This window comes from Ornithorhynchus anatinus, chromosome 2, assembly GCF_004115215.2.
Source record: "Ornithorhynchus anatinus isolate Pmale09 chromosome 2, mOrnAna1.pri.v4, whole genome shotgun sequence".
In the NCBI taxonomy this organism is placed as follows: domain Eukaryota; kingdom Metazoa; phylum Chordata; class Mammalia; order Monotremata; family Ornithorhynchidae; genus Ornithorhynchus; species Ornithorhynchus anatinus.
In genome coordinates this window covers 124,613,862-124,628,067 of record NC_041729.1, presented here as the reverse complement: position 1 = coordinate 124,628,067, position 14,206 = coordinate 124,613,862, and the positions used below count along the sequence as shown (strand labels likewise).

General features: G+C 38.4%; 1 protein-coding gene across 4 annotated transcripts in view; it reads left to right on the top strand.

Moving 5' to 3' along the window:
* The window catches only part of PCDH9 (protocadherin 9), a 1,189,516-nt gene that overhangs the window by 758,754 nt on the left and 416,556 nt on the right, over positions 1–14,206 (top strand). The gene's annotated exons all lie outside the window — the stretch shown is intronic.

Sequence of the window (14,206 nt, the reverse complement as noted above, 5' to 3'; positions counted from 1 at the left end):
CTTTATGTATAATAACAATTTTGAACTAGAAATTTGAAGTCTTCAAATTCTTTTGGTAAAATGTCAGAAGCAACTTAGGGATTTAGGGATATTTCTTCTAGTAGCAGATGAGTACCAGTGTAATTGACATGTTAATTGCAGGAAAAGGCTAAAATAATTAATGAGTTTCATGGCAGTCTTCATTACCCAAAACATTACCTAAACCAATAGTTAGATTTATCAATCGATAGAAAATTATCTCTGCATAGTCAGTATAAGTGAATGATCAAAACCAAAGGAAATAAATAAATTGGGAAAATGTATACTTTGATTACTCTACTAGATATTATAGCAATGTAATAGTAACCTACGTTTAGTAATAATATATAGTCAAGAATAGGAAAAAAAATTAAGTGAATGTGAATGGGTATACAAGGGAAAGTGAAAAATCAGTAATTAGTTTCTTCAGTCTAATAGACAGCACATTTATAAGGTTTTTGGAAAAATCAGAGGTTAGAAAGAAATTCTAAACGTTGATGGCGTTTGTGATTTACCTAATGATGGATTTTAGCCATTGAAGATTTTGAATTCCCATTAAATCTATAAAGATACGTCGAGCTAGATTGAAGTCTAATAAAGTATAGTTATGCAACTTACTACTACCTAATGAATGAAGATAAACTAAATTTGAAATATAATTTAAATGTAACATCACGTTTCTTCATGCCTTACCAAGTAAACAGGCTTGGGTGCAGTCATAAATTACTGGAGAAGCTTACACACTCTTCAAAATTTACCATCCTGAAGATTCCTCTTCAAATTCTTCAACTGATTCAACTCTCCCATCTTTCCCCACCCACTTGTCACGAGGGATATTGGGGTTAGATTCCCTGATGAGGATGTATCTTCTTTTGAGAAGCAGCATCACTATTTTCTATCACATCATGAACATTCTCCCTGTTTTACAAGCCCATAACCTTGGCATTATCCTCAATCTCCCTCTTTAAACTGTAAGCTCATTATGTGTCTGCTAATTCTGTTATATTGTACTCCTCTACATACTTAGTACAATGCTCTGCACATATTAAGCTTCCAATAAATACAATTCATTGATTGATTGATTGATTCCCCCTCTAGTGTATAAGCTTATTGTCGGTAGGGATCATGTCTGCTAATTCTGTTGGATAGTACTCTCCCAAGCACTTAGTACAGTGATCTGCACATAGTAAGTGCTAAATAAATACAATTTATTGTTATCATTATTTCACTGAAAGCTTGGATATACATTATTGAAATTTGAGCTATCTTTTCCCTTCCTAATACAGCCAGAGTTTTAATTATACACAAAGTTCTCTTCATCCTGATGGCTTGTAGTTCAATGAATTATAACAGTGCATGTAGGAACATTTGAACCTTGTAATTTGCAAGCCAACTATTGATTTTTAGTTAATAGAAAAAGGTCTTGGTCTGTTCTATCTGACAACTGACAGAACATTCAAATTAGGCACTGTTACTAGAATTTGCCATTCTAAATAGTCAACTTTATTCTTTTCTCTAAGATAAACTGCATACCACACATTTATTTTAAGTAGACAGTAAGTAGTGATCCTGAACAGTAGTCCATGTAATCTCTTTGTCCTGTATAGTTTTCATAGCAACTTGGGTTTTTTGAGGAAATATCTAGCTGCTATTGCTTAAAATCTCTTATCTAAGTAGGTGAAGGAGTAAAGGAAGGTTGGGGATTGCTACAAGGAGGAAAGGTGATATCATGAACATAACACAAGCTAAAGTAAATTTTGCAGATCCAGTGGAAATTTGTGATCTAATACTTGTGGAAATCCTTTCTATATTTGGAAATGCATTTATGAGTGTAGTGTTTCTCCAAATTAAATCGATTGATTTCTTTGGAAAGTTAGGTACTGTAGGTATTAACTCATTTTGTTATATCCTATATACCTTATGAATAGATATTGTTCTTAGATTACTTAAAAATTAATTTATAGTTTAAAAAATATATAATCAAGATGATCATGGAACAACAGATGAATCTTCAGGGCAGAGAACCTATTTGGAGAAATTGATTATAATGCTACAATTTTGAGCAGCGCCATTTGCATTCTTTCCTTCCTTTTATTCCTGCAAGGGCACAAGTACAACCAGCAATTAGGTGGTTGAGTTGCAGGACATTGCATACTGCATGTGTGTTCTTTGCCCATATTAGTTAAGTCTTCTTATTTGCGGGAAAGTGCTCTTTCCATTGGACCAATCCAACGTTATGGAAAATATTGTAGCTTTAGTTATTTTATATGCCCAGGGGCGAGAATGGTGCTACCACAAAGAAATCATTACTGTAACCTAGTTAATAACACTAGTTCCACCCAAATGAACCAACTCATGTCTTTCAAATATGGGAAAACTGAGCCAATAGGATTTTTAAAGGACATAAGAAAAATTAAATGATAAGGGATATGGATAATGGTAACTTAAGTATGCATGAAAAACGGATGGATTCAGTTAAAAACTATGTTTTTATATTTTTTATATCATTCTGTTGATCTGTTTAGGATTATATTGATTTTGTTAAAATACCATCTAGCACAAATTTCCATGCTTCAACTAAATCAGGATAGTATTGCCAATTAGATTTTGTGAGTCCCATGATAAGGGTAATTTAAATGATTGACTTCATTGCAAATGGAACATACTTTTGATAATTAATGTTTAGTAATTATTCATTAGAGAAATTCCTTCTTTTAACCACTAAATAACCTGAACAAAATTCTAGTTGTTTTTAGTAACTGTGGTATGAGGCAGGGTTTGGAGAATGAAGGCAAAAAACTAATACAGCTTTGTTCAAGATAGGACCAGAAGTCACCCAGAATATCTCTGTGTAAAACACTCCTGTGTTTTATAGATTTGTACATTAATTTTATTCCTGATTCCACCCACGAGCAGTGATCTTCCCATCAGACCAACAGCATGACTTGAATAGCTTATAGATTAACAGTGGCTTGTGAGCTGATCTTTATTGCTTGTTCTTAGCATTAGTTCCCTATTCCACAGCAACAATAGAGAGTGCAGAGGAAATGGTGGAGAGAGACATTAAGTAGAATCAGTCAGTGTGGTATGGAGAAAACTAAGAGAGAACTGAATCAGTAAAACCTAGTTTAAGTTGAATTTCTAGGAGAAAGGAAGTGGATGGTCCACAGTGTCAAAGGCATCCAGGAGGTGGAGGAGAATTAATTCAGTCAGATTTGACTGAAGTTGATCATTGGTGATCATGAAGGGGGAAGTCGCAGGGAGTGAAGGAGGTGGAAGCTGGATTGTAAAAGAAGCCAAGAAGGTAGTTAGAAGAATTTGATAGATAAGTTTGGATAAGTTTGTTGTGGGCAGGAAATGTGTCTACCAACTCTGATTGTTATATTGTACCTTCCCAAGTGCTTAGTACAGTGCACTGCAAACAGTAAATGATCAATAAAGTATGATTCATTAATTGAAGAGGAGGTCAGAGAGGATGAAGTGGAAAACAGAGATTTATTTTTTTTTACAACAGTGGAGTTGTGGAAATAAATAAAGTTGTGGAGTTCCTCTTGACATAGAAGAACAATAAAATAATGAATGTGAGAATGGATGGGAATTAGGTAGGTTATTCATTCATTCAGTCAGTAGTATTTATTGAGTGCTTACTATGTGCAGAGCACTGTACTAAGTGCTTGGAGTGTACAATTCGACTGTGATTGACTGACTGACTATTCGCTCGCCGATGGCTTCTTCGCCACTGATTTAGAACATGTCCATGTTGCTTCTAAACTAAAAAACCCTCTATTTACCCCACAGCTCCCTCCTATTATTGTACCACGTCCTTCCTACCATTTATTTCCAAACTCCTTCAGCTAGTAGTCTATATCCACTCCCTCTAGTACCTCTCCTCAAATTCTCTCCTTGACCTACTCCAATCTGGCTTCTGTCCTCTTCAAACTACAGAAACTGCCTTCTTAAAAGTCATAAATAATTTCTTCCTTGCCCAATCTAATGATGTCTACTCCACCCTAATCCTCCTTGACCTCTCAGCTGCACTACCCAACATTATCTAAACTTTACTTCACTGACACTGGTTCTCTTCTAATTCTCTTTTCATCTCTCTCTTCATGACCATTCTCAGTCCCTTTCATGGGCTTCTCTTCCTCCCAGCCTCTAACAGTGAGAGTCTCTCAGAGCTCAATTCTGAGTCCCCTTCTATTCTCCAGCTACACCTGCTCCCTTGGAGAACTCATTCCTTCCCATGACTTCAGCTATCACCTCTATGCAGATGATTCACAAATCTACTTCTCCAACCCTGATCTCTTTCCCTCTCTGTAGTCTAGCATTTCTTCTTGTCTTCAGGAAATCTTCTCATCCAAATCCTGTCTCCCCTGACTTTCCCATCACTGGAGAGTGTCTCTGTCCTCTCTATCTCATGAGCCCTTAACCCTCAATACACACACATTTTCAATCTGTTACCAAATTCTGCCATTTTTATCTTCTTTACGTTGCTAAAATCTGCCTTTTCATTTCCATCCAAACTACTACCATGCTGATCAAAGTACATATCCAGTCGCACCTTGACTACTGCACCTGCCTCCTCACTGATCACCATGGCTTCTGTCTCTCTTCATACCAGTCCATACTTCACTCTGCTAGATGTATTATTTTCCTAAAACAAAAAGGTTCAGTCCATGTCTGTCCATTTCTCAATAAGGCCCCAACGGTTGACAATATACCTCCACATCAAATAGAATGTCCTTGTCTTGTCTTATGCCATCGAATCACTTCTGACCCACAGCAACACCACAGAAACATCTCTCCGAGAATGCCCTGCTCTCCATCTGCAATCATTCTGGTAGTATATCCATAGAGTTTTCTTGGTAAAATTACAGAATTGTTTTACCATTGCCTTCTTCCATGCAGTAAACTTGAGTCTCCACCCTTGACTCTCTCCTATGCCGCTGTTGTCCAGCATAGGTGAGCTTTGACTTTTAGCAGATTGCCTTCCACTCGTTAGCCCCTGGCCAAGCTAGGAATGGAAGGAATATGCCTCTGCTTGACACTCTCTCCCATAGCCAAGACTGATAGAGTTCTAGAAACTCTCCAGGTGCAACCCTGAGAGGGGAGAATGTCCTTACCATTGGTTTTAAAGAATTCATTCAGCTCGTCTCCTCCTACCTAATCTCACTGATTTCCTGCTACAGCCAAGCTAACACTTGTCACTCCTCTAGACACAACTTGCTCTCTATTCCCCAGTCTTGTCTATCTTGCTACCAACGGTTCTCCCATGACCTCCCCCTAGCCTGGAACTCCTTCGTCCTCTATTTAAACCAGACCACTATTCCGCCTACAGTCAAAGCATTATTAGGGCCACATCTACTCCAAAAGACCTTCCCCAATTAAAACCTCTTTTCCCTGGCTCTCTCTCTCTTCTTCATCATTGATGCACTTGGATCTGTGACCTTTAGGAATTTAAAAATAATAATAATGATGGTGTTTGTTAAGCACTTACTATGTACCGAGCACTGTTCTAAGCTCTGGGATAGATACAAGGTTATCCAGGTTGTCCCACGTGGGACTCACAGTCTTAATCCCCATTTTACAAATGAGGTAACAGGCACAGAGAAGTTCAGTGACTTGTCCAAAGTCACACAGCTGACAAGTGGTGGAGACAGGATTAGAACCCATGACCTCTGACTCCCAAGCCCATGCTCTTTTCACTAAGTCACAATACTTCTCTTATTTGATACTCACTCCACCCTCAACCCCACAGCACTTATATACATATCTTTAAAGAATGAAGCTACTACTGCTGGAGAGCTGTAGGATACATAAAACAAACACCACATCTTGCTCCAAATCAGGCACCTTTAATCCCATTACCTGCCTGGAGGACTCAGCACATAATGGTCTGTCTAGGTACAGAGTGAACCACAACCAAAGCGGTCTGTGGAACGAGGGATCTACATACTGAGTGTGGGTCACTTAGACAGGCAGGATTTTAATACATCCTTTTCCTTTGCATAAGTCCACCCCTGGCTGACATAGGCAGTTCTCCTTAGCCCTGCTGAAGATGCTCCCATAGGCACAAGCCTTGTGCCGTCCAACAGGTTCTGGAGCCTCTTACTGGTGGTTGAGCATGAAGTGGACATATCTTGTTTTCCAATGGTCTCCTTTTGTCACTCTTCACCCCTCCTCCAACTATCCATTGATCTCCACCTCTTGGTCTGATCCACCATCTTAGAGTCATGTGGCTGGGGAGGAGGGCCACTCCCAAAACATCAAGGCATTGGCCCCCGTCTGCATTGTGGAGCTATCTTGGACCACAGGGTCAACAAGGCAGCTTAAATCTCCCTCCTCTCACCTCAGCAGAGCTCAACCCAGACCAAGGTTTGGATCCAGGAAAGAGAAGAAACAATGAGGAAGAACCTTTTGCCTTTGGGCAGATATCTGTGTTAGAAGTAGCCTGGGGATGCCCTGAGGCAGTAGAGGCTTGTATGTATGGTGCTTTAGGTTACAGACTAGGTGGGACCCATTTCTCTGACTCAGAACACAAGCCAGAAGAGGGAAAGGATAACATATATTATAAATCAACTATTCATATTAGTGGCTGTCTCCCCATCCACACTGGAAGCTAGTTATGGGTAGGGAACATGCCTACCAAATCTGTAATATTGTACTTTCCCAGGTGCTTGCTTAATACAGTGTTCTGCACACATTACTCAATAAATACCATTGATTAAATGATTGATAAGGAGAGGAGGAAGGTGAAAGAGGTGTCAAAATCTGGTCAGAAAAGTAGAGGTGGAGCCGGGACTGCAGGTGTTGACTGCACCTATTAACTGTGTTTGTGATAAATAGAGATGAATGACGTGCTTAAAAGAAAGAGAAGCTGAGAGATTCAAAGAGGTGGGATAGGGTCAAAGCAGTGTTGGTAGACAAGAAACTGTCTGACTCCCCATGAGGCTTGAGGCATGGAAGAAGATGAGGTAGCCTCTGAAGAGAGAAGTGAGAGAAACAATTTCATCTAGAGCGAACCATGTCTTTAGTGTTATAAAGTGACCAGAGTGGGAACAGGTTAAGGATGAGTATGGGTGTTTGTCCTCAATGAAATAGTAGTTCCACGCCATGTGTTAATATCTCCATAATATCCTTGTGTGTGATATATGACATTTGGAATGGGGTAGATGGGTGATAAGTGACATGTTAGGATGCTGTGGAAGAGTGGTGGTTTAGGTCAGTGGAAGGAAAAAGGGACAGGAATATCGTAATCAATGAGTGTGATGGAGGAGGTAGGGAAGATCATGATGAAGTCCCAGGTCCTTTTGGGCCACACCTTCCAGTATTTGATTCTGAGAGAACAGCTTTCTAAACTTCTTAAGTTTCAAGGCTCACTGATGTGGCTGTTTTGGAGTGAGCATTAGACTGAGGTTTTCCAAGGAAGCTTCATATTGGCATCCTACGTTGTTTAGGAGCCCCAGAAGACTGTGATGACTCAAAGAGTGTGATGATCACTGAAGAACATATTCATGAATTTGCATATCCTCAAGGAATGATATATGAGAAATATATGATATGATATATTTTACCCAAGAATAGTTCCTCAGAAAATAGCAGATTCCAAAAGCTCAAAAAAAAATTTCTTTTTCTGTAAAAATTCAACCCACTGTGGTAGCACTAGGGACATTTTTTGAGTGGCTAAGGTTTGTATTTTTCCTAAGGCTAAGTCTATTATTGAAATAATCTCCTTCCAAAACACCATTTAAACCTTTAATCAGCAGAGGGGGAAAAATTCATGTGAGCTATAATATCCTTCCACTTATTTGCACAAACTCTATGGATTATTCACTAAATTATTGTAAGTTTATGACAATGATTCTCTGGCTGTTACTAGGGTTTATCTCAATATTTATATATCTTATAGTAGAAAATGAAGGTGCATAACAGATGCAATTTGCATGAGAGGTGCTTTGGTAGTATGAATTTGGACTTCTTATCAGTCTATCAATTCCTAGTAAAAGGGTTGAAATATCCTAGCATTGCACCATCTCCCTCTACCAGTCATATAATGCAGTCTGATGCCAGCCTGATGCGCCCATGGCAGAAGTATGGGTACAACACCACTGGGATGAGCAAAGGCTACCCACTCTGTGTATGTGGCGTGAAAGCCAGAAGAGAGTCACTTCAGTTTCTGAGGAAACGGCATATACGTATCTGGAAGACAGTCCACTCGTCGCGCACAGAGCCCTTCAACGATCCACGTGACCATGGTTGGCTTAAATCCCTTCCTCCTATGGAGTTTCATGGAAAATCCTGGGTCCTTCTTCCCTGGCACCAACCCCTGTTTGCAAGATCAGGTGCCCTAGTAATTTAAACTATGAAGGCAATCAATAAGTAGCCATTACAAATATCAAACAATCAAATTAATTGAGCACTTACAGTGTTCCAAACACTGTACTAAGTATTTGGGAGAGTAAAATGTCAAGTGTGGAACAGACATAAATATAAATAAATAAATTATGGATATGTTCATAAGTGCTGTGGGCTGCAGGAGGGGTGAATAAAGGAAGCAAATTAGAGCAACGCAAAAGGGACTGGGAAAAGAGAAAATAAGAGCTTAGGAAAGGCCTTTTGGAGAAGATGTGTCTTCAATAAGGCTTTGACAGTGGAGAGAATAAAGTCAGATAAGAAGAGTGAGAGCATTTCAGGCCTGAGCAGAACATGGGCGAGAGATCAGAAGGGACATAGACGAGGCTGAGGTACAGTGAGTAGAATGGCATTAATGGAGCTAAGTGTTCAGGTTGGGTTTTGAAAGAAGAACAGTGAGATAAGGTAGGAGGGGGCAAGGTGATTGAGTGCTTTAAAGCCGATGTTTAAGGAGTTTGATGCGGAGGTGGATAGGCAATCACTGAGGGTTTTTGAGGAGTGGAGAAACATTAACTGAACACTTTTGTAGAAAAGGGATCTGGGCAGTAGAGTGTATGGACTGGAGTGGGAAGAGACAGGAGGCATAGAAGTCAGCAAGGAGGCTGATATGGTAATCTAGGTGGGAGAGGATAAGTGTTTGTATTAAAGTGATAGCATTTTAGATGGAGAAGAAAAGGACTATTGTAGCAATGTTGTGAAGATTGAACCAACATGATTTAGTGATAGATTGAATATGTGGTTAGAAGGAGGGAGAAGAGTCAAGGACATTGCTAAGGTTATGTGCTTGAGAGACATGAAGCATGGTGGTGCTCTCTTCACTGAAGGAAAATCAGGAAGAGAACAGCGTTTGTGTGGGAAAATAAGGAGTTCTGTTTTGCACATACTAGACTGGAGACATTAGTGGACATTCAAGGAGAAGTATCTTGAAAGCATGAGGAAATGCAAGACACAGAGAAGGTGAGAGAAAGGCTGGAGATGTAAATTTGGGATTCAGTTACCTCATCTGTAAAATGTGAATTAAGACTGTGAGTCCCATGTGGAACAGGGACTGTGTCCAAATTGATTATGTTATATCTATCCCATGTATAGAACAGTGCTTGGCCCAAAGTAAACCCTTAACTGCCATAAATACTATTATTGTTATTATTATTACTCATTGGCATAGAGATGGTAGTTGGAGCCAGGGGAGTGAATGAGTTCGCCAAGGGAGTGGGTGTAAATGGAAAATAGAAGGGGACACAGAACTGAGTTTTGAGGGATTCGCACAGTTAGGGGGTGGGAGGCAGAGAAGCCCATGAAAGAGACTGAGAATGTGTTGAAAAAGAAAAGAAGAGAAAGAAGAGGACAGTGTCAGTGAAGCCAAATTACGGAGAAGGAGATGATCTATGGTGCTAAAAGCAGCTAAGAGGTAGAGCTTTGACCTTTGAGAGATTGGTTTCTATGGTGTGAAGGGAGCAAAGAAGGAAGGGATCAAGGAGAAAATTGGGGGAGAAGAACTGGAGACCGTGGGTATAGACAGCTAACTTAAGGAGTTCAGAGAGGAATGGTAGGAAGGAAATGGGGTGATAACTGGAGGGAGCTGTGCTGTCAAGGAAAGGGTTTTTTTTGGGGTTTTTTTTAGGATAGGGGAGACACGGGTATGTTTGAAAGCAGAGGTGAAGAAGCCAAAAGAGCCAACAGTTGAAAATGGCAGTTACGGATGACAGGCATGGATGGGGCATGTGCTTTGATAAGATATGAAGGGATGCGGTTGGAAGCCCAGGTGGAAGGAGTGGATTTTGCAGGGGAACTCGTCTTGAGAAATTGTTGAGAAAGATGGGAAAGTGGAGGAAGGGGCAGGAGGAAGGAGGGACTGGAGAGGATTGTGGGAGATTTTAGAGAGCTTATGCCTGATGTTACAATTTTCTCACTAAGTATGGTTTTCTCACTGGTTATTAGGTGCAAGGAATGGGGAAGGCAAGGTGATAGAGGATTTGAGGGGTGGTACAAAATGTGCCAGTATTTCATGGAACTGAAAAGGCATTCCCTTGTTCATTTTTCTTCTTTTATAGTATTTGTTAAGTGTTTACTGTGTGCCAGACTAAGCTCTGGGGTAGAGAAAAGGTACTCAGATTGGACACATGGATTTCACAGTCTTATTCCCTATTTTTACAGTTGAGGTAACAGGCACAGAGAATTTAAGTGACTTGTCCAAGTTCACAAAGTAGACAAGTAGCTGAGCTGGGGTTAGAACCCATGTCTTTCTGACACCTGAGCCCTTGCTCTATCCATTAGGCTATGCTGTTTCTCACTATGGTTGCCAGATTACAAAAAAATCATTATTGTAACCTATGTAATTAAAGTGAGAAGAAGCAGGAAGGGTATTTCTCTCTACCAAAAAAATTTCAGAATAGTTTAAATAGGTAGCAAGAAATGTTTGCAAAATGAAAAGTAGCAGGAAAGGAAGAGGAATAGAAGTGTGAGAAAGATCTATATATATGGACTTCGCAGACTCAAATCTTTCAAGTCTCAACTATACGTTCCTATTACACATTTTTAAAGGGCAAGTTTTCAAAAAGTTGCAATTGATATGATTAAACTTTATTTTAGTGCTCACCATGTCAGTGTGTGAATCTCCAAAATTTCAATGCGCTCAAAAGTCTAATAAAAAATGACACAGTAAAAGTGCTTAGTAGACACATGTCTTTATTGCTTCCTTTATATAATATTTTGCTTATACTGAAGATTTTAAATGTGTTTATTATAAAATCCCCTTTTAACAGAAACATCCTGTTTTATTACCAGTTTATGTTGAACAGGGTAGAATAAGCTATATTTTTATCTGGTTCATTTCTTATTCAGGATAGTAGTAATGAAGCTTCCTGTCAAAAAGGCAGGTGTTCAACATTGTTCAGCATTGTTTTTCTGTTCATGTAGTTTAGATTTCATCAGCTACTAATAAACTCTCAAAACATTCTGCTCTGGATAGTATTTTAGGAAAGATGGTGAATGATTTTAAACCGACAGTTGAACACATTTAGAAGTCATGTATAATATGACTTGCAGTACAACTGAGCAAAACGTATGAGTAATATGCCTCCTAGTGTAAGGACAAGGAAATATGGAGCTTATCAGCTTGCTTGATAAAATTGCATTTTGATACCTGCAAGCAGTAAATGTGATTCATTCTTCCTCAAAGAGATAAAGAGGAATGGCATATATTTAGTTGAAAGTGTGGAGACTGCTTAGAAGAAAAAAACTTATGAAATAATGCAGATTTGTATGTAAAATCATTCTGAGGTTGCAAATGTTACAAGAAGTGTGAGTGATAGGGCCACATTCAACAAAATTCTAAGCCCATGCCAACAGATCAAAATGTGGTTGCTATACTTGAATCCCACAAAGTTAAAAAAAAAAAAGGAAGAAATGGACTTTTATATTTTGGAAATATAAAGGTCCATCTAAAATAGCCCGTATCTATTAGTAGAGCTGTTTTAGAACCACTCTTTTGATATTTATTCAAAGCATTTTGAATAAATATGGCAAAAAATATATGAGCCAAATTTTAAGAAGACCACTGTCAAAGTATTTTCATAAAATATCAGGGATATGAAACTGTAATGTAATTCCAGTAAGAAGTATGGATTCTAGTGTGCAATAGTTCAGTCTCATACACATTTGACAGGTCCCATGTAGAGAAGTCAATCTGAGCTTTGGTTAGTCAGTACCACCAGAACTAGTAAGTGATGGTGCTTTCAGCTTGTAGGAGCGTACAATTATTCATTTCAGCTATTCTCAAAAGCTACTCTCTCATTTTGAAGAACCAGGTTTGTGTTGAAATTTCTCCATATTAACTTCATTAATCAAGGTTAATGACTTCTTTTCTCAGCAATATCTGTAGTAATGTTATTTGGTTATTTGTTTTAATCTAAAATAGGAAGATTTTGAACCATTTCTGTCACTTTATGAAAGTGAGATCTCCAGAAGCTTACACTTTCACACATATATGATTAATGCCAAACAAGTTAGTCAAGCCAATAATTCAGGCAACCTAGGCTTGTTGACTCAAAGTGCAATTTATGAAATGTGTATTTCCTTAAAAATGAATTGAACAAACATTTTCAATAACTTGGAGCTGCATTCCATTAAGAATTTCACAGAAATAGGATGAAAACTGTATTAGTGGTCAGATACACTGCATTATTATTAATAACAATAATTATGATAATTATAGTATTTGTTAAACATGTACTTTGTGCCAAGCACTGGGGTAGATACATGATAATCAGGTACCATATGGAGTTCACAGTCTAAGTAGGAGGGAGAAGAGCCATTATGTAGATGAGGGATCTGAGACACAGAGAAGTTAAGTAGTTGGTAAGATCACATAGCAGGTATGTGGTCGAGCTGGGATTGAACTCAGCTCTTTCCATTCTTTCCACTAGGCTAGGCGATTTCCACTTCATTTTAAAAAGTAAGCCAACATGCCATATCTACAGAAAGGCAATAGCAGACAGGTAAAAATGTTTTTTTAAATTTAATTCAAAGTCTTCATCTTTGAGGCCTCAAAATTAAAAGTTGTGATGCCACCCTCTTTCATTTACTTGGTTGTTCAGATTTAGCAAGCTAGAGCCTGTTCTAAGGGTACTACTCCACTTACATTTACAGAATTTTCTGGGTTATTCACCCAGGACATAATACCTTTGTTCTAGGCAAAAGGAAACCCAAGTCAGTCAGTCACTCAGATGAGAAGGCAGAGAAAGATTCTGAAGACTCTACACTTAACTAGCCAGCACCTTGATGACAGCCTCAAGGTTAAAAGGATATAACCACAATTTCAAGTTAAATGCCCACTGAAGAAAAAAAAAAGGATCATAAACCCTTAAAGCACAGCCAGTGCCTTTATTGATTTTTTTCTATACACATTTTTGTGTTTTGACATGAGCGGGTATTTCTTCATGCCTGAATAGTTGAATGAAAAGTCCCTTTACATTAGGATTAAAAAAAGAAAATTCAGACTGGCCTTCTAAACAACATCTTAACAAAAATGGGTCATTTAAAGAGGGAATTCAGGATCTGTAAACTTTTATATATAACATTCATTGGAAAATGGAGCCATTTATCTTTGATGACTGCATTCATAACAATTTATTTAAACACTAACTTTTAGTTAAAACTAACAAAACATATTTTAAAAATATTAAACTTTGTTAGTAATTCTGCAAATAATAACTTCTCCATTTTGCATATTAGTTGACTGACAAAAAGTTGTTTCTTTCAAAATTTCTGTCTTTTCTTATTCTAAACATTGAGAGCTTTGTCACGATTCAGCAATATGGCTAATTGATGATTATGGCATCCTGTGATATAGTTTCTAGTCTAGATGCTATAATCTGAAATAGTCACTGAACTAACCTTGCTGCTTTCCCTCTATTTTAAGAGCAAAGTTAGATTACTCTCCTGTTTTGTCCATTCTCTAAAAAGGATATCGCAAGAGTTTGTAATAGTTTTGCAAAGAGGGATGTGATTTGAATTAGAGGTGTTTGGATTATGAAGGTATCCAGACATTTTAGCAGATGTAGTTATCATAAGTAGAAGGGATTAAATTAACTAACCCAATTTGTCACAGCTTTCCCTGTGCATGACATCTGCCAGTCATTTGATGCAATCTAATGCCATGCCAGGCTGCCATTACTCACATACCTGCTGATAGCTAGAGATTCTGTCCCCCTTGCCTCTGTTAGAGGGACCTTTCTGCCCCTTCCACCCACACAAACCTTTCCAGATATACATTGCA